Genomic DNA, 21780 nt, shown 5'->3' with positions numbered 1-21780 from the left:
CGGGCACCTGGATCTTAGGAACCATCTCCCGTTCTCCCAGGGACACTAAAGTGACACCCGCCCACTCCCTTCCCTTAGTTAAGGGCATCTCCTCCCCGAGCACTACACTAGCTACTCCGGGGGTCTTTCCTCCAATGGGAGGGGGTGGTCGTTTCAGGCACTTCGGATCTCCTTTATAGTGTCCAACGCCACCGCACTCGTAGCAATGGACAACCCTTGGCTGCTGACTCTGGCCAGGATTAGGGTTTCTGGGTGGGTTAGCCCTAGGGGTGAATCCTGTTCCCTTCCCTTGGAAGTTATTTTGGGGGCCTTTGGAGAACTCCTTCTTCTTTTCCCCTCCCTCTTTCTTCTGGGGGGCGCCCTGTCCGGCCTTTTGAGTATCCCCTCCAGTCCCCCTTGTGGACACCCGGGTACTAGCCCAAATGTCCGCCTCCTCAGCAAGCTTCCGGGGACTGGTCAGCTTGCTATCCACCAGGTGTTGCCGCAGTTCAGGGAAACATTTCTCGAGCAGGTGTTCCTTCAGTACTAGGTCAAACAACCCCTCGTAGTTCCTCACTTCACTGCCCTGAATCCAACCCTCTAGTGCCTTCTTTGCATAGTCCAGGAAGTCCACCCAATTCTGTGTGCCCAGTTTGTGACTACCCCTGAACTTCTGTCTGTACTTTTCGGGTGTTAGTCCAAACTTCCTTATGAGCGCCAGTTTCATGGTGGGGTAGTAGGTCTGCTCATCCTCTTCGAGGGCCAATAAAGCATCCCTACCAGCTGGAGGCATGTACTTGTACAATCCCCCTCCCCAGTACTTCTCTGGAACCCCATGGGCCCTTAACGAGACCTCATAGGCCGCTAGCCACTTGGCGATATCGTCACCCACCCCATAGCTAGCTACTATGTCCTTTGGCAGGTAGGGTTTGGGTTCCCTGGTGTACTCTCGTTCTTCGCTGCCACCGTTAGGTACAGGGTGTGCCCCGATTCTCAGGATCTGAAGATCTATCTCTTTCAGCCTTATCTCATGAGCCATCCTCTGTTCCTCCTTCTCTTTCTCCAGCCTTGCTAAGTCCCATGTGAGCTGCCTTTTCTCCCTCCGGTCTGTTAACTCCACTTCAGACAAGCCACCGCTAGAGGCACTGCTGCCCTTCCTGGAAAGTGTCCTGGGCCCCGCTGACAGGTTCCCCACCTCCGGTTGGTACAAACCAGCTCCCTCACTATCGGGCTCTCTATCCCTGTCCTCCTCCTCAGCCTTGCTTTCTCGGCGTGCCTCCCCCCAAGCCCTTAAGCTGGTTTGGAGTGCACCCTTCTTTGCTCCTGGGGGACAATACACCCCCTCCCGCTGGCAAAACTCCCTGAGCTGGGCCACAGTGTACGTTTCTAAATTCTCCAGTACAAACTCCATCTTGCCCACTCAGGTCAGAGGACAGTTATTTGCAGTAACAATGCAGGGGGGTACCTTTAATAATACCTCCTCCCACCACCAGAGTAAATTTGGAAAAAACAAAAACCCACAATTAGGAAGGCCGCTTTGAGAAAACTCCCGGTGTAGGCCTATGGACTACCCACAGTTATTGTTGAGTATACGTAGGCACAGCTCTATCCCACCACTGAACACCAATTATGTTAGAAATTTACTCCACTCCCACACCGGTAAGGGTTGGTGGTAACGGAGTATTTCCAGGACATACAGTGGTAGCTTGGCTCGAGTGGTCAGGAAACAGGCACCGTGCTAAGCATACGACATACCCATACAATAACCATGCGTGCATCCGTTCCAAAAACGACTCTACACCGTAAAAATTATGAAAATATCTTTCTTTATCTTCTTTTTCTCTTAGTTGCTGATTAGATAAATAATAACACAATCACAATATACAAACTTTTTAAATAGTGCAGGTCAAATAAATACTGGCTTAATGATTCAATAAATAGGGGTGATCATAAATAAGGAAGGTCTAAATATAAGTGCAATACATACAGGCAATTAAATATTCTGAGGCAATAAATACTGTAAACCAATAAATATTGTGCATCAATAAATACTGTGGACCAATAAATACAGTGAAGCAATAAATAGGTTAAATACAATAAATACAGTGCCTCCAATAAATAATTAATAGCTGACAGTGACACTCATAGAATCAGATCACATTTGAGATTACTATGGGCTAATTTGGCCCAGGCACAGCTTGTGGGGATGTGGAAGGCTTGAGGGTGTCTACTCCCTGGCTTGGACAAGGCTGAGGCCTAAACTGAGGTAGATCAAGGGGGAAATACCAGAGACCTGGCTCTCTCACTCTACACAACCCCTCTAAATTAGTCTCAGCTCACCCCTGGCACAGTCCAGCTGGTCCCAGCACCTCTCTAACCCCTAGAGTAGTCTCTTAGGATTCCACAGGGCCTTTGGCGCCCTCTATTCCACTTACTGCCCTTTTTCTGAAGTTCCGACGCCGCTGGAGTCGTGTCGACGCCGTGAGGCGGATCCGGTTCGATGTCGGCGGCCTCGGCACAATGTCAGTTCCTGACGACGCCGGTAGGTGGCTCCGGTTCGATCTCGACCTCCAATTCGATGGCGTCGGGCAGTCTTGACTCGATGTCGACTTCGGGCGGCTCCGGTCCGATGGCGACCTCAGCTTCGATGACGTCGGCCGGCCTTGGCTCGATGTCGACTTCCGGCGACTCCGGAGTGCGATCCTCACTCCGACCTCCGGTGCTCCTCTCCTCAGGTTTCCGGCGACTCCGGAGTGCGACCTCCACTCCCGACCTCCGGCACGATTCTCTCAGGTTCCGGCGACTCCGGAGTGCGATCTCCACTCCCGACCTCCGGTACCCTTCACCTCGGTCTCCGGCGACTCCGGAGGGCGGACTTCACTCCCCCGTTGACACCGCTCACTCGACCTTGGTTAACTTCCTCCTCGACCTCTGGTACACCTCACGTCCTCCGTCGGCGCCCTCTCACGATCTCTGGCGGCTCTGGGCACGACGTCTGCTTTTCCAGTCAGCGCCGCTTCTCCACCTCAGGCTCCAGGTCTCCAGGCTACTCGACGTCCGGCTCCAGGGAAACCAGTATCCAGGTCAGGATCTTGCTGTTCTTGGGTTCTAAGGCCTGTTCCTGCTGTCCAGGTCCTTAAGATGGTTTTTCTTGCTTCTTCCCACACAGGGCTCCAGGCCGGGCTCAGTCAGTAGGGACTAGTATCAAGGGTGGGTTTATGGACCCCACTCCAGGCACAAGTTTCCACCCCTGCTGCCTCACTCCTTCCTCCTTCAGGTTTTTGCTGCTCACTCTTCACCAGTCAGGTGCCAACTGCCAGCTCCAACTGCCAACTCTCTGTCTTAGCTTCCCAACATTCTAAACCGCCACCAACTGTCACAGGGTTCTGGAATGTTCTGGAAGGTGCTGGTAGGTTCCAGTGGATGCTGGTGATGTCACAGGTGGCCATCATTTTGTGCTCCAGGCCCTCAGACAGAAGTTTCAGGGGTAGATAAAATGGCTCCCTGAATCTGCAGCAACACGAAAAAGTCTGGTGGTTCCCAAAAAGGAAAAATTCAAACAGGGTTTGAGGCAAAAGTGGGACAAAATAAATAATGATGAGGAGGGACCACCCAAAGGGCTGACAGGTCTAACACGCGTCCCCCCCCAGCTGAAAGTGGGGAGAGCTACCCAACCCCTTGGGAGTTCTCATCACTAAGGCGGAAATACCTTGAGAGACCGTCTGCATTGGCGTGGTCCACTCCAGGCCGATGTTCCACCTGAAAGTCCATTCCCTGTAGGGAAATAGACCACCTCAACAACTTGGGATTCTCCCCCTTCATTTGCATCAGCCAACGAAGGGGTCTGTGGTCGGTCTGAACCAGGAAGTGCGAGCCAAACAGGTATGGCCGCAACTTCTTCAGAGCCCATACCACTGCAAAGGCTTCACGCTCTATTGCACTCCACTTCTGTTCCCTGGGGAGTAGTCTCCGGGATAGGAAGACCACGGGTTGATCCAGACCCTCTTCGTTGAGTTGCGATAACACTGCCCCAATGCCATGTTCTGATGCATCTGTCTGGACAATGAACTCCTTGGAAAAGTCTGGGGCCCTTAAGACCGGGGCCTCGCACATGGCTTTCTTCAATCTCACAAAGGCCTGCTGACAAGCCTCCGTCCAGACTACCCGTCGAGGTTGTTTCTTGGACGTGAGCTCCGTGAGGGGGGCTACGATGGTACCGTATCCCTTCACGAAGCGGCGGTAGTATCCCGTGAGGCCCAGAAAAGCTCGGACCTCAGTCTGTGTCTTGGGGGGTTCCCAGGCCATGATGGCCTCGATCTTCGCCTGGAGGGGTTGCACCGCTCCCCTACCCACCAAGTGTCCAAGGTACACTACCGACCCCTGCCCGATCTGGCACTTGCTGGCCTTGATCGTCAATCCAGCTTGTCTCAGGGCCTGGAGAACAGCTTGCAGGTGACGCAAGTGATCCTCCCAGCTGTTACTGAAGACGGCTATGTCATCCAGATAAGCAGCAGAGAAACTCTCCATTCCGGTGAGGATCTGGTTTACCAGGCGCTGAAACGTGGCAGGTGCGTTCTTGAGCCCAAAGGGCATCACACAGAACTGGTAGTGGCCATTGGGCGTGGAGAAGGCTGACCTTTCCCTTGCTCCATCAGTCAAAGAGATCTGCCAGTACCCAGAAGTAAGGTCAAAGGTACTTAGATATTGGGCAGCTCCCAGCCGGTCAATCAATTCATCCGCCCTAGGGATCGGATGAGCATCAGTTTTGGTCACTGAATTCAGTCCCCGATAGTCCACACAGAACCTCAGTTCTGGTTGGGCACCCGGTGGTGCAGCTTTTGGTACTAACACCACCGGACTGGACCAGGGGCTGCTAGAAGGTTCGATCACTCCTAGCTCCAGCATCTTAGTGACTTCACTATGAATGCTGGCCTTCACCTTGTCTGACATCCGGTAGATCTTGGACTTCACAGGTGGGCTGTCTCCTGTGTCCACGTCATGGACGCACAGGTGAGTCCTACCCGGGACAAGGGAGAACAATGAAGAGTACTGCCCCAGGACCTGGCGACAGTCCTCCTGCTGTTCAGGAGTTAGAGATGGGGAGAGAATCACTCCCTCCACCGACCCATCCTTTTCTTGAGACGCAAACAAATCAGGGAGAGGCTCGCTTTCCACGTCCTCTCCTCCGTCAGTCACCATCATCAAGATGACTTCGGGCCTCTCGTGGTGGGGTTTGAGGCGGTTGGCATGCAGCACCCGCAGGGGCTGACGAGGGGTCTTCAGGTCCACCAAGTAGGTAGCCTTACCCTTCTTCTCCAACACCTCAAAGGGTCCTGACCAGCGATCCTGGAGGGCGCTAAGCTCTCCTGGTTCGATCACCCACACCTTCTGGCCAGGCTCCAACTCCACCGGGTGAGCGTTGTGGTCATACCACGCCTTCATCACTGCTTGGCTGGCTTCCAAGTTGTCAGAAGCTTGCTTCCACAACTTAGCCATTTGGCTCCGGAAGGCCAGCATGTAGCTCACCACATCCTGGGGAAGCTTTCTGGGAGTTCTTTCCCATCCGTCTCTCACCAGGTTGAGAGGTCCACGTACAGGGTGCCCATACAGAAGCTCGAAGGGGCTGAAGCCCACTCCCTTCTGTGGCACTTCCCTGTAAGAAAAGAGTAAACAGGGTAGGAGGACGTCCCATTTCCTCCGCAGGCTTTCAGGCAGACTTCTGATCATGCCCTTCAAGGTTTTATTAAACCTCTCCACCAGACCATTGGTCTGGGGGTGGTAAGGAGTTGTGAACCGGTAGGTCACTCCACACTCCTTCCACATGGCCCGCATGTACGCTGACATGAAGTTGGTCCCCCTGTCGGACACAACTTCCTTGGGAAAGCCCACTCGGGTAAAGATTCCCATCAGGGCCCTAGCCACAACAGGTGCTGTTATGGTCCTCAGAGGTATTGCCTCTGGGTACCGTGTGGCATGATCCACCAGAACCAGGATAAACCTGTGACCAGCTGATGTTGGCGGATCTAACGGACCCACAATGTCGATGCCCACCCTTTCAAAGGGGGTGCTAACGACAGGAAGTGGTTCCAGGGGAGCTTTCAGCTTCACCCCTGTTTTCCCACTGGCTTGGCAAGACACACATGTCCGGCAGTAGGTATCGGACGACACTTTCATTTGAAGCCAATAAAAGTGTGGGACAAGACGGGCGAAGGTCTTGTCTTGCCCCAGGTGTCCTGCCAATGGTATCTCGTGAGCCAACTCCAGAAGGAAGGCTCGATAACGTTGAGGGACTACCAAGGCTCGTGACGATCCATGTAGGGGTGCCTTGGGTTCACTGTAGAGGAGGCCATCCTCCCAGTAAACACTGTAGCTCCCTTCAACGTTCCCTGCTGCCTGGGCTTCGGCCTGTCGCCTCAGCCCCTCAAGGGTAGGGCACTCCCTCTGGCCCTGGCAGAATTCCTCCCTGGACGGGCCTCCCTCCACGTGCCACTCGGCCGGGATGGGTAGGTCCTCCAGTTGGGTAACGTCCCCCTCCGCAGACTCCTGGTCCACCACCTCCGGTGGCCTATCCGTCCTACGGGGTGTGGACGCCGAGGCAGGCTCCTCCTGTCCTCGGTTCTTCCCTTGACTGGCAGCTGGCTGGGCCTTTGTTCCAGGCTCCAGCCGAAACGAACTCCCTCTTCGGGTAGTCGCGGACCTTGTGCTCACACAGGCCCAATCAGGTGTACCCAGCATCTCAGTATGAGTCCGGTATTCCACCTCCTTCCAAGCATTGTGCTCCATGTCATTCCCCAGTAGACAATCGACTGGCACGGCAGGGCTTACGGCAACTCGAAGTGAACCTGCAACCCCCCCCCATTCAAAGGGAACCTCGGCCACTGGATAGTGGCCTGTTCTGCCGTCAGCCATCGCGGCTGGGTGGAGTACATCGGGAATTACCTGCTCTGGAGACACCAGTTGACTACGCACCATAGTCATACTGGCTCCTGTGTCTCTCAGAGCCTCCCCTCTTTGGCCGTTGATGGTGACCCACTGCCCATACATTGCGGTATTTGCGGGCACCTGGATCTTAGGAACCATCTCCCGTTCTCCCAGGGACACTAAAGTGACACCCGCCCACTCCCTTCCCTTAGTTAAGGGCATCTCCTCCCCGAGCACTACACTAGCTACTCCGGGGGTCTTTCCTCCAATGGGAGGGGGTGGTCGTTTCAGGCACTTCGGATCTCCTTTATAGTGTCCAACGCCACCGCACTCGTAGCAATGGACAACCCTTGGCTGCTGACTCTGGCCAGGATTAGGGTTTCTGGGTGGGTTAGCCCTAGGGGTGAATCCTGTTCCCTTCCCTTGGAAGTTATTTTGGGGGCCTTTGGAGAACTCCTTCTTCTTTTCCCCTCCCTCTTTCTTCTGGGGGGCGCCCTGTCCGGCCTTTTGAGTATCCCCTCCAGTCCCCCTTGTGGACACCCGGGTACTAGCCCAAATGTCCGCCTCCTCAGCAAGCTTCCGGGGACTGGTCAGCTTGCTATCCACCAGGTGTTGCCGCAGTTCAGGGAAACATTTCTCGAGCAGGTGTTCCTTCAGTACTAGGTCAAACAACCCCTCGTAGTTCCTCACTTCACTGCCCTGAATCCAACCCTCTAGTGCCTTCTTTGCATAGTCCAGGAAGTCCACCCAATTCTGTGTGCCCAGTTTGTGACTACCCCTGAACTTCTGTCTGTACTTTTCGGGTGTTAGTCCAAACTTCCTTATGAGCGCCAGTTTCATGGTGGGGTAGTAGGTCTGCTCATCCTCTTCGAGGGCCAATAAAGCATCCCTACCAGCTGGAGGCATGTACTTGTACAATCCCCCTCCCCAGTACTTCTCTGGAACCCCATGGGCCCTTAACGAGACCTCATAGGCCGCTAGCCACTTGGCGATATCGTCACCCACCCCATAGCTAGCTACTATGTCCTTTGGCAGGTAGGGTTTGGGTTCCCTGGTGTACTCTCGTTCTTCGCTGCCACCGTTAGGTACAGGGTGTGCCCCGATTCTCAGGATCTGAAGATCTATCTCTTTCAGCCTTATCTCATGAGCCATCCTCTGTTCCTCCTTCTCTTTCTCCAGCCTTGCTAAGTCCCATGTGAGCTGCCTTTTCTCCCTCCGGTCTGTTAACTCCACTTCAGACAAGCCACCGCTAGAGGCACTGCTGCCCTTCCTGGAAAGTGTCCTGGGCCCCGCTGACAGGTTCCCCACCTCCGGTTGGTACAAACCAGCTCCCTCACTATCGGGCTCTCTATCCCTGTCCTCCTCCTCAGCCTTGCTTTCTCGGCGTGCCTCCCCCCAAGCCCTTAAGCTGGTTTGGAGTGCACCCTTCTTTGCTCCTGGGGGACAATACACCCCCTCCCGCTGGCAAAACTCCCTGAGCTGGGCCACAGTGTACGTTTCTAAATTCTCCAGTACAAACTCCATCTTGCCCACTCAGGTCAGAGGACAGTTATTTGCAGTAACAATGCAGGGGGGTACCTTTAATAATACCTCCTCCCACCACCAGAGTAAATTTGGAAAAAACAAAAACCCACAATTAGGAAGGCCGCTTTGAGAAAACTCCCGGTGTAGGCCTATGGACTACCCACAGTTATTGTTGAGTATACGTAGGCACAGCTCTATCCCACCACTGAACACCAATTATGTTAGAAATTTACTCCACTCCCACACCGGTAAGGGTTGGTGGTAACGGAGTATTTCCAGGACATACAGTGGTAGCTTGGCTCGAGTGGTCAGGAAACAGGCACCGTGCTAAGCATACGACATACCCATACAATAACCATGCGTGCATCCGTTCCAAAAACGACTCTACACCGTAAAAATTATGAAAATATCTTTCTTTATCTTCTTTTTCTCTTAGTTGCTGATTAGATAAATAATAACACAATCACAATATACAAACTTTTTAAATAGTGCAGGTCAAATAAATACTGGCTTAATGATTCAATAAATAGGGGTGATCATAAATAAGGAAGGTCTAAATATAAGTGCAATACATACAGGCAATTAAATATTCTGAGGCAATAAATACTGTAAACCAATAAATATTGTGCATCAATAAATACTGTGGACCAATAAATACAGTGAAGCAATAAATAGGTTAAATACAATAAATACAGTGCCTCCAATAAATAATTAAAAGCTGACAGTGACACTCATAGAATCAGATCACATTTGAGATTACTATGGGCTAATTTGGCCCAGGCACAGCTTGTGGGGATGTGGAAGGCTTGAGGGTGTCTACTCCCTGGCTTGGACAAGGCTGAGGCCTAAACTGAGGTAGATCAAGGGGGAAATACCAGAGACCTGGCTCTCTCACTCTACACAACCCCTCTAAATTAGTCTCAGCTCACCCCTGGCACAGTCCAGCTGGTTCCAGCACCTCTCTAACCCCTAGAGTAGTCTCTTAGGATTCCACAGGGCCTTTGGCGCCCTCTATTCCACTTACTGCCCTTTTTCTGAAGTTCCGACGCCGCTGGAGTCGTGTCGACGCCGTGAGGCGGATCCGGTTCGATGTCGGCGGCCTCGGCACAATGTCAGTTCCTGACGACGCCGGTAGGCGGCTCCGGTTCGATGTCGGCGGCCTCGGCTCGATCTCGACCTCCAATTCGATGGCGTCGGGCAGTCTTGACTCGATGTCGACTTCGGGCGGCTCCGGTCCGATGGCGACCTCAGCTTCGATGACGTCGGCCGGCCTTGGCTCGATGTCGACTTCCGGCGACTCCGGAGTGCGATCCTCACTCCCGACCTCCGGTGCTCCTCTCCTCAGGTTTCCGGCGACTCCGGAGTGCGACCTTCACTCCCGACCTCCGGCACGATTCTCTCAGGTTCCGGCGACTCCGGAGTGCGATCTCCACTCCCGACCTCCGGTACCCTTCACCTCGGTCTCCGGCGACTCCGGAGGGCGGACTTCACTCCCCCGTTGACACCGCTCACTCGACCTTGGTTAACTTCCTCCTCGACCTCTGGTACACCTCACGTCCTCCGTCGGCGCCCTCTCACGATCTCTGGCGGCTCTGGGCACGACGTCTGCTTTTCCAGTCAGCGCCGCTTCTCCACCTCAGGCTCCAGGTCTCCAGGCTACTCGACGTCCGGCTCCAGGGAAACCAGTATCCAGGTCAGGATCTTGCTGTTCTTGGGTTCTAAGGCCTGTTCCTGCTGTCCAGGTCCTTAAGATGGGTTTTCTTGCTTCTTCCCACACAGGGCTCCAGGCCGGGCTCAGTCAGTAGGGACTAGTATCAAGGGTGGGTTTATGGACCCCACTCCAGGCACAAGTTTCCACCCCTGCTGCCTCACTCCTTCCTCCTTCAGGTTTTTGCTGCTCACTCTTCACCAGTCAGGTGCCAACTGCCAGCTCCAACTGCCAACTCTCTGTCTTAGCTTCCCAACATTCTAAACCGCCACCAACTGTCACAGGGTTCTGGAATGTTCTGGAAGGTGCTGGTAGGTTCCAGTGGATGCTGGTGATGTCACAGGTGGCCACCATTTTGTGCTCCAGGCCCTCAGACAGAAGTTTCAGGGGTAGATAAAATGGCTCCCTGAATCTGCAGCAACACGAAAAAGTCTGGTGGTTCCCAAAAAGGAAAAATTCAAACAGGGTTTGAGGCAAAAGTGGGACAAAATAAATAATGATGAGGAGGGACCACCCAAAGGGCTGACAGGTCTAACATACACTCTCCTTACCATGCTTAACTTTGTCAAGGTAAGTAGAAGTGGAATTAGAATAGAAATCTATACTGCCCTATGTCCTTACCTTTGTCAGTTAAGTAGAAGTGGAGTTAGAATAGTGAATCTGCACTCCCTCTAGTATGCTTACCATAACAAGGTAAGAAGCAGTGGAGTTAGAATATTAAACCTATACCCCCTAACCATACTTACCTTCATCAGAGGAAGTGGAATATTAAATCTACACTCTCCTAACCATACTTACCTTCGTCTAGGTAAGTAGAAGTGGAATTAGAATAGTAAATCTATACTGTCTTAAGTACTTACCTTTGTCAGTTAAGTAGAAGTGGAGTTAGAATAGTGTATCTGCACTCCCTCCAGTATGCTTACCTTAACAAGATACGTAAAATTGGAGTTAGAGTATTAAATCCACACTCCCCTAACCATACTTACCTTTGTCAAGGTAAGCAGAAGTGGAGTAAGAATAGTAAATCTACACTCCATTAGAATGCTTACCTTCCAATATCCTGCAGCCTACACTGCTAGAGGTTGATATGTTTGTAGTCTATATTTTGAAATAGAACTAGCGTGTGAGTGTTTAGGAACTAAAATAATACACATAGATGCAACAAACATTAAGTTGTGCCAAGTGCATCAGTCCTCCTTGGGTTTCTCTGACGTGCTTCACACTTCAGAAAGGGAGAGAATTTGATCTGCCTTGCTATGTATCATTGCTGTCGCTGAAACATCTGCCAGTCACCTCGGAGAATTGATCTTTACATTACAGCCAGTTCCTTTAAGTTAGGAACCTAGTAACACACACACTAAACTTTAGTTACAGCCTTTAGCTAATATATGTATCAAGCCATTTGCTTCAAAATGGCATTGTACTGTACTCTAGTGCAGCATTTATATTCCTTAATCACAGCTCATATCACACACAGTTATATGACATTTCATGTTTTCTGCTCTTCTCTAATCACTTAAAAATGGCACATTAATTACAATTTTTTTTTTAAAATAATGTTTTTTAAATGTTAATTTAAAAAATGCACGAGTATATTAACTTTCACAATGGCAATTTAAGGGGCCCGATTAAAAACCTTTCAGAAATATTTTTTTTAATGAATACATTTTTGGGTAGGAGTGTTTTTTTTTTAGGCGAGTCTGTGGGTTTGAATCAACAGCATGGCATGATTTGAAGTGAACTAAAGAACTTCCGTATTGATCGAAAGAGAGTTATTCCACATCTAGGCAGCCTCATGCAAAGACTTTGCAATCACTAAACTCCATTTACGTGGCATCACCCAATACCCAATCCCAAAAAGGGAGGAATGTGAAAGGGGTGCGTCTTCCTGGTTGTGATCTGGTGTTCTGTATATCAGTGGTTTGCTACAGCAACTGCGGTTGCATCCATAGATCAGTTACAGGCACTGATGTGATACCACTTCAAAGGAGGGGGAAACCGATTCGCATAGCGGAAACTCCCACTGTGGCACCTTCTACTTGTCAATGTTTTCAGAAGCTTAGTGTGGGTAGACAGTGCTCCAGTGACCATTTTCTGCTCCCCCAATGTCTTCACAAACTGGATTTTTTTTTATTTTTAACTAACACCATTTCCTTGAAGGAATAGATTTTAGTAACAAAATGTGGGAGGAACAGAGGGGAGTGACTAGAAAAGGGAACACTTACTAAAGCGGAGGGGTTAAGGGAGGAGTAAGAATGAGTTAAGGGAGGGTCGGGGAGGTGTTTAGGGGGGGTCAAACGAACTACTAAAAGGGAGGTGTTAAGGGAAGAATAGCAATAGGTAAAGGGAGGGTTTAGCGAGAGCCATGCACCCAACCAACTAGAGGGTATGTCCCTTTGTGCTCGCATACTGCCCTTCTATAGTTACTACTGTCAAAAAGGACCAAAAACAGTTGTAAATGTACTCCAAATCAGAGCTTGAGTAAGTTCAGCACCACCCATAGCCACTCACAGGTATTGCAACACCCCCCCCCCCCAATAGAAAATAATGGAGGTGAGTACCTTAAATAATTCACTATAGGAACTAATGTTAAAATAAATTAGTTAAACTGTTTAAAAAAGATATAATTAAATGCTACTTAAAGTTTAAAAAATCTAAAAATAAAGCATTTATTAATGTATTTTATAATATTTTTTTTTTATAAACAATTTTTCTTGTTTTTAGAACAAGAATTGGCAGCAGTAGACAAATATAATACATTGCAACATTCCCTTGAAAGAGCGTTCAGCGTGTACAGGGAGATAGGTACATTACACTTTCTGGGAATCTTACATAGCCTTACATTTGCAAGGAGACAGTCAATTTGCCTCACACCTTACGGTATTTAGCTGGACACCCTCTGGATTTATACAGCGGTTTCTCATGTGCAGTGCACCAGTCCACCCCTTGCGCCATCGTGAAATACCAGGGGGTTGCAGATCTATCCAAATAGCTGCAATGACCCATTTGGCTACCATTATGGCTGTGGTGAGGAATTGTTTAAGTAAACAAAAGTAGAGTGTATCCATCAAAGGCTGAATTAGTGAAAAAAGTGTAAAGCAAAGTGAATCACTGTGTTTTAAAAGAACCCTCACTCACCAACCTAGTTGGTGACATGCTTCATCATTGGGTTCCCACCGGAGAGACCGAATGTCTCCCCGGTGTGCTACGACGCCCGATTTACAGCGGAGCTGGTTTTGTTGTGTGGAGACAGTGTAATCTGTGAAGGTGCTGGTTTAAAAAGTGTCGCAATTTTAACCAAGAGTTAGCTTTAATGGTGGTAAACTGGACACGGTTAAAAGGGGTGAGGTGGACGTGTGAACTCTGGTGATAATTAGACCAGCTACGTCCTAATTAAGGTGCAAAATGGTCAACATGTTTCTGCTTCTAACGATACTACATGAAGCATTCTTCAGGACCTAATTATGGACAACCACGGCGGTATACGCTCGCTAAGGAATTGTTTGTCAGCCCGGGAGCCATCTAGGCCATCTGTGATTCCCAGAAGTATGTTTAAGGAGTTATGCAGAACCTCCCATCCCAGGACCTCTGCGAGCTCCTTTTCTATGGAATCCCAGTAGCGCGTGATGATCGGGCACGCCCACACTATATGGAAGAAGTCCGCCAGATCATGAGCGCATCGTGCACAAGAGGCGTTTGGTTTAAGACCCGCCCAGAAGAGGCGATTGGGCATTAAGTAAGCAGCATGTAAGTAGTAGAGTTGGACCAGTCGGAGCCTGGCAGAAGAGGTAAATGTCCAGGGTGCCATCAAGGCGTCTCTCCAGTCCTCTTCTTCAAGGGGTTCCACCCATTGTTCCCATGAGCTTCAAAGCCGGTCTTGTGTAGTTGGAATGTTGTTGGTGTGGGAGCGATAAATGCACGAGACACCCCCTTTCCCCAGGTTGCCTCTCATGATCTGTGCCTCTGGGGAACTATATTCTGGGAAGGATGTGTTCTGAGATATATGTGCGTAAAGGGCATGGCGCTGTTGCAGATATTTGTAAAACTGAGGGGTGCAGAGAATTTGCTGGATTGCAACTCTTAGAAGGTACGCATGTGGTCACCCGCCCACACATCCCCGAGCTGTGAGATGCCGATAAGGTCCCAGGTTCGGAAGCCCTTTAGGCCACTGACCTCACGAAGCCAGGTCACCCGCCACAGTGGGGTGTATTGGGTCAGTTTGTGCGTCCACTGGGTATGGCGCAGGGAGGCTCGCCAAGCCAGAATGACCGTCTGCGTCACCGTTGGCATTGTCTTGGGGACGGTGGCACCATACATCATCGCCTGAATCTTGGCGAAGCCCAGCTCGCCCAATTCTAGTCTGAATGCTGGATTCGACCAGCCCCCGTTAAACCAGTCGTGTAGTGTGAGTAGGCGGGTTGCCAAGTAGTAAAGATAGAGGTCGGTCATACCCATGCCACCATCAAAGGATGGGATCCGACACTGGGAGAGGGCCAAGCGAGGTCTCTGCCCGCCCCAAAGGATTTAGTAGTTAGACTGTCAAGGTCTTTGAACCAGGTTCTCGGGAATTGGAAGTGGGTGTTTTGGATCACATAGAGAAACCGGGGAAGTATCATCATTTTAAAGAGGGCGACTCTGCCCAAGGGATTTAATGGTAATGTGCCATTTGTGGAGGTCGGCCTGAGTCTTTTTCATCAAGGGGGTGACACTAAGCGACCAGGTGAGGTCAGGGGGCAGAGCCACCCAGATCCCCTGGTATTTGAAGGACTGTCTTCTGATGGGGATTGCAGATTGCCAATCAAAACAGTCTCGCAACAGGTGAAGAAGGACTAAGACGGACTTGTTGTAATTCAGCTTCACGCTGGAGACTTGCCCAAAGAGGTGCAGCGCCCGAAGGCAGCGGGGGACAGATTGGGCTGGTTCAGCTAAGAAAAGCAGGACATCGTCCGCATAGAGTGCGATTTTGTCCTCCCCAGCATTAGGCCATCTCCAGCCTTGAATGCTTTTGTCAGCGCACCAGGCATGCCAGGGGCTCCATTGCCTGGGCGAACAGGAGCGGCGAAAGGTGGTCAGTCTTGCCTCGTCCCCCATTCAATGGGGAATAGCTCTGAGAGTACCCCGTTGACTAAGACTCGTGCGCGGGGCCGGGAATATAGGGTCTTGACCAAATTCCAGAAATGGCAGCCCATACCCATCTCAAGAAGGACTTCATCCAGGTATCTCCAGTTGACGGAATCAAACGCCTTCCCAAAGTCAAGGAGAAGGAGTGCTAAGTAAGGAGTAGTGATGCACTAGAGCAGGGGTTCTCACAAACTTTCTCTTGGGGGCCAAACTTACAGTGTGGTTTGTGGCCGAGGGCCGCACCTTGGGGGCGGGGTCATTGGGGGAGGGGGCGGGGCTAGAGCAACAACAAAAAACTGTGACCATGAGATGGAACACAGGTCCCTGCAGCGGACGCCTTCGTCCACTGAGCCACCGGACCCGGCATACACATATCTCTCTCTCTCCCTCTCTCTATCTCCCTCTCTCCCTCCTCCGTCTCCCTCCCTCCTCCGTCCTCCGTCTCCCTCCCTCCTCCGTCTCCCTCCCTCCTCCGTCTCCCTCCCTCTCCCTCCATCTCCCTCCCTCCTCCATCTCCCTCCCTCCTCCGTCTCCCTCCCTCCCTGTCTCTCTCCCTCCCTCTCTGTCACTCTCCCTCCCTCTCCGTCTCTCTCCCTCCCTCTCCGTCTCTCTCCCTCCCTCTCCGTCTCCCTCTGTCTCCCCCTCTCTGTCTCCCCCCTCTGTCTCCCTCCCCCCTCTGTCTCCCTCCCTCCTAGTCTCCCTCCCTCCCAGTCTCCCTCCCTCTCAGTCTCCCTCCCTCTCAGTCTCCCTCCCCCTCAGTCTCCCTCCCCCTCAGTCTCCCTCCGTCTCAGTCTCCCTCCCTCTCAGTCTTCCTCCCTCTCAGTCTCCCTCCCTCTCAGTCTCCCTCCCTCTCCCCGTCTCCCTCCCAGTCTCCCTCCCTCTCCCCGTCTCCCTCTCTCTCCCCGTCTCCCTCCCTCCCTCTATCTCTCCGTCTGCCTCCCTCTCTCTCTCCGTCTCCCTCTCCGTCTGTCTCTTTGCCTCTCTGTCTGTCTCTGCCTCTATCTGTCTGTCCCTGTCTCTGCCTATCTGTCTCGGTCTGTCCCTGTCTCTGTTAGTCTCTATCTGTCTCTGTCTGTCTCTCCCTACTGCCCTCTGTCCCCTTACCCGACTCTCACACCCTGCTGTTCTCTTGTCATTCTTTGTCACCTCTCTCCCCCCCCCCGCCCTCCCCCCCCCCCGCTTGTGTGGCAGCTGAGGCAGCTTCCCTTCCAGGGCACACACACAGCCCCACCCGGTACTTCACAGGTCTTTAAGAGACCATTTGCATGATAACGAGGCTTTGTTGTATTTCACCTCTTAGTGCCCCAGCAGCTCCACTCGGACTATCGCTTGAATCGCCCGGCCCCCACAGAGCAGAGTCTATTTGCTGACACTGTTAAAAAAAACACCGGTACGATGTCTCCAAGGTCCGCGGGCCGCCAAGTAAGGCTTGCCGGCCGCTGGCGGCCCGCTAGCCGTACTATGAGTACCCCTGCACTAGAGCAACGTGGAGACGCCTATGGCAGTGCCTGGTGCCACAAGAAGGCATGAATCCACATTGATCGGAGTGGACCAACTTGGAGAGATGCGGCTTTAGTCGGTGGGCAAGAATCGAAGCAAAGACTTTAACATATTTAGGAGGGAGATGGGGCGATACTCGGCACAGTGCGGTGAAGGAGGTTGTGTTTTAGGAATTACCACAATAGTGGTGGCGGCTGTTTCAGGTAGAAACAAGCCTTTTTCCCCCGCTTCAGAATAGACATTCAGCAGATATGGGACAAGGATCTCTCGGAAGGTGGCGTAGTATTCCTGACGGAGGCCATAGGGACCCGGGGCAGACTGCAGTATAGCATCGCTGATCTCTTCCTGGGTAACAGGGAGATCCAGGTCTAGCGCTTCTGCTCGACTGAGGCACGGGAGCTGGATATGTGTGTGGGCGATCAGATTGGAAAGAGAGCTCAGGCTCCTGCTTCGAGTAAAGTCTAGAGTAATAAGCAGCAAAGGTATTGGCTATCGCTGAAGGGGCACGGTGGGTGGAGGGTCCACAACCTCCGGGATGATCCGATTGGCCATAGAGTATGTGGCCAGACGATGTAGGAGTTTCCCTTTCTTGTCCCCCCAGCCATACACCCTGGCCACAGAAGATCTCCATAAAAGCTTGGCCACCTCTAAGGAATGTTGTTTGATTTCATCTCTTAGATGCATGAGCTGCCTCTCATGAAACTCGTCTGGTTGAGAAGGAGTCTGGGCCTTAAGCCGTGTCACCTGGGCCTCCAAGAGAGTGACCTGGGCTTCTTGAGATTGACACATGCGTTTGAGCTGACCCTTGGCAAAGTCGCTAATAGTAGCTTTACCGGCCTCCCATAGAATATTCGGGGAGGAGGCAGAGTCGCAATTGGCCAGAAAATATTGTTTGAGTTCAGCGCCCACAGTCTTCTTGAAGGTTTTGTCCTGAAGGAGCCACGCATTGAGCCTCCAGATCGGACAAAGTAGGCCAGGAGGGTCCCCCACCCTCAAGAGTATCGTCGAGTGGTCAGAGATACCCCTAGGAAGGATGGCGATGTGTCTGACTTTTTGGCACTCCAGTGCTGCTACAAACATGTGGTCTATGCGCGTGTGTGAGTGATGCGCAGCAGACGTGTGAGTGTACAGTCTGGTCTGGGGGTGCCATATTCTCCAGGTGTCACACAGAGAGAGTGTGTCCACCCAACTCTTTTATAATATTTTATTCACTTTTTAAAATATAAACATTAATTTTGTTATAAGTAACTATATTACTGTTAATTCTATACATCACTTTTAATATTTTTAAATACATACTATGTATCTGTATATATATATATATTTTTTGTTTGTTTTCATTCAGGTGGGCATTTTTTTAATTAAACTTCGGAATGATAATTTTACACTTTAACTTTAAATTAATAATGCTGTCCTTTTTGTTTTATTCTACACTTTAAAGAAATATAATAGGAACACTTCCCTATTTTTTTACCATACATAGGAAGATCTACGCCCTGGTGGCAGAGGTCTCTGCCTGTATCACCAGGGTTCTTTTATTGTCTGACTTCTTGATTTGAGTGTTATGTGTACTGTGTGAGTCTTTTGATGGGATCAAGGTATACATTCTTAGTTGTGTGCTTAATTCAAATCTCTGTGCAAACTGAAATTTCTACAGGTATCGGAAATCTGAGTAGTGAGATAATTATCACACCTCACACAGTTATCCGACAGATTTTGCCACCAAAAGCCTTGGAAACTATATTGAGGTGGAAATCACCAGAAACAAGGCAAACCATGTGGATTTCGGTGTTGTAAATAACAGCTCTGCATGTTAATCCTAATTCCTATGTACAAATCTCAGAAAAAGATGTATGTACTTCATACATAAAAATCCAGTCCAGGGTATTCTTGTCCATCCCTATTCTGCACAATTCGTAATCGGGCCATAGATACTCCTGGAGGAAGTGTATGGTTGCCGCTATTCAGACAAATGTGAAAGGAGGACCCTTAAGTCCGAGTACAGTCACTATCTCTGAACCCGTATCCTGCATCATTAGTTGAGGCTGTTGTCAAAATGCATTTCTTCTTGTTGTCCTTGGTAGTGTTAGCCGTGGTCCAAGTAAGATCTCTTACATCTCAACCCTCCCTCTTCCTCCATGCTCAAGGTCCAAGCACCTCTTGCCTATTAGTCCCCCTACATTCGAGTAGATATGGTTCAAACACATCTCTTGTTTCTTAGCCCTTCTTCCTTATTAGTTGGGGTTGTGATCAACTCATATCCCCTGATGGTTTGGTCCAAGAAAATCCCTTCAATCTCAACCTACCTCGCTTTCCTGTGGCCCAAACAAATCCATTGTCTCTAAACCTTACTCCAAGTTCAGAGTCTAAACCTTATCTTTCAGCCTTCCCATGTGCTCCTGATCCAAACACGTCTTTTGTCTCTGACACCCCACCCCAGTGCTCGTGAAGTTCAAGCATCCTTTTGTCTCTTAACCCTCATCCTCTATCTTGGCTTTGCAAGAGCATTCGTTGTCTAGTAACCTCATTCCTCCTCTTTGTTTTGTCTTTTTTCAAATACTCATAACCCTAATCCCTCTTCTTTATACGTGTCCTTGTCACTTAGCTGTCATTCCTCCTCTTTGCATTCTCTCAAACTTTTATCTCTCCTCTTTAATTTCACCCATGTTCCATGCCTCTTAACCCTCAAAGCTTCTATTTAATTTTGGATATATTCAAAGAATGTCTTTATCTCTTAACCCTCACCCTACCGCTGTGGCTCTGGGCATGTTCTAAGCACATCTAACCATTGTCCCTTCTCTTTGGCTATGTTCTCAGGATATCACAAATATTTATTTAATCCCTATGTCACTGTCAATTATTGTTTCATGGGAAAAGATTAGTTGTCACCTTTTTTCAAATGTATCAGAAATGTGTGGAACAGTATGTGGAACTCTGCAGAAGTAATTTCAGATTTCTGTATTCAGTAAAGGTGAAACCTACAGGAGAAAGCTAGGAAATCTACAAAGACAACTTTAAAAGTCATATTACTGTTAATTGGATCATTACAATACATGAGTAGAAAAGTACAAAGTGCACACACTATATTTATTTTCAACGTTGCAGAATGTTTAGGAAAGAAATCTATTAAATTATTTAGAGACTCTTCTCCTTCTTGTGCACATCTCTACAGACTACAATTTGTGAGTTCTAATGTCAAGGTTTTTGCCTGCCTCACCCATCTCCGCACTATACACATCTCTTAGAAGCCTCTATGTGTCTGTAATTTAATGTACCTTTCCTCATAACCCTTTGCATGTACGGACATTTAGCAGCGCAAACACTACCTATGCAGGTACCAACTGCTAATCCCATCCAACACCCAAGCTGAGATGTTACTAAAATAAACAAGTATCACAGGCATAACACTGCAGTGTTGATAGTTTATGTTAATAGCTACATTTTAGATTCTTCATACTTGGCGTCAGCCATTCGCCTCCATTTCTGATGTTTTTCCACACAGTCTTATTGCTTGGACAGTCAGCCAAAGATAGAATATCTGTAGGTCATTTCTACAGCTTTTAAACATCTGCAGCAAATTTACAAAATATCCCAAATTTGTCAGCAAATACAAATTCTGTAAGGTACCTAAGAAATCTGCATTTTCTACAAATATATTAGCTGCAGATTGTGAATATCCATAACCTCAACACTGTCCACAAAGTTAGGTCCTCTACTGTATTCCAGGCATATCACGCACCACAAACCGTCCTTGGTCCAAACACATTGTCTCTCAATCCTCCTCCCCCTCTGTGTTCATGGTGGTGTTCCAAGTACATACCTTGTCTATCAACCCGGCTCCATAGCACGTGCTTTGTTTCTCAATCACGATTCCTTCCTGTGTTCTCTAGGCAGTCACTGAGACATATCAGTGCCTCTTTCCTAGTCATAGGCCATGGCAGTGATCCATGGATAACTTTTCCTCTCAGCCTTCCTCCATGCTGGTGCCTGTAGTCCGAGTACATTCATATGTAAACAAAACAAATTAGGAGAGTTAAAAGGTAATTTATGGACCTAAACAGCATACACAATATGATATAAATACACCCTGTCAAATTGGATATAGAAAAAGTATTTTTATTTATATTTTATATTGTTGATATATAGACCATTATATTTCTATACAATTTAAAAAGAACATGCTAAGAGGATGATGCCCTCTATGATCAAAAAATGCATAATATTTGCACATTTATAATTCTAATTCCTATCATACATCCTGATGCTGTGCTATGAATCTTTTTGCTCTCACAGTGTTAACAATGAATATTGTTGTGTATTGAATTAATTAAACATTCATCCGAAAATATACAGGTTCCTATTTCATTATGTAGAGAGCATATTCATTTCTGGTACGGTTCTGGAGATTTGAAATCCTACGCGCGTTTCGGCTGTACGCCTTTATCAGGAAGCCATGTACATAGGTCATGAAAACCTTGTCATATATGCCGAGTACTCTTGCCTCTAGAGCAGAGGTCTTCAAACTTTTGTAAGTTGAGCCCCCCCAGCTCGATTGTTTTAGCTGTTGGGCCCCCCAACACCTGACAAATTTCTGGAATCTGGCACATTACATAATCGACCGCCACGCGCATATCCTGGGCCATATCCAGCAAATAATGTTCGACACAATAAGAGTGTTTAGGAAAGTGCAGGTTTGTGAGTGGGTGTGCTGAAATGACAGATTATTACACAGCTCAAACCACCATTTCCTAGATAAAATATGCGCAAATTGATTTTACTAGGATGCTTTGTTTTACACATGACATTGATTGATAACACCACCAACGTAGATGTGACGGGTGTACCTGTTTTTCGCCACGGACAGACAATCTGTGGATGGATTTTTGCTACTGCCATCCTCAGGTTTTGCTCCACATCCAGGGGCAGATCTACAATGCACTTCCGAAGCACAGGGATGTGACATATTTACAAGAATATGACGCATCTCTGTGCTTCCACTTGCGCTGGCGCACAAACTGCAGCCATGC

The 21780-nt window shown here is 49.4% G+C and overlaps 1 long non-coding RNA gene across 1 annotated transcript in view; it reads right to left on the bottom strand.

The window, feature by feature from the left end:
* Positions 1 to 21780, bottom strand: part of LOC146772420 (uncharacterized) — a 74864-nt gene that overhangs the window by 10655 nt on the left and 42429 nt on the right. Inside the window, exon 2 of the long non-coding RNA XR_014972349.1 lies at positions 20574 to 20740. This is a non-coding gene — a long non-coding RNA (uncharacterized LOC146772420). The remainder of the gene's footprint in view (positions 1 to 20573; positions 20741 to 21780) is intronic.

Source organism: Triturus cristatus, chromosome 12, assembly GCF_964204655.1.
Source record: "Triturus cristatus chromosome 12, aTriCri1.1, whole genome shotgun sequence".
Lineage (NCBI taxonomy): Eukaryota > Metazoa > Chordata > Amphibia > Caudata > Salamandridae > Triturus > Triturus cristatus.
This window is presented reverse-complemented; position numbering and strand designations above follow the sequence as displayed.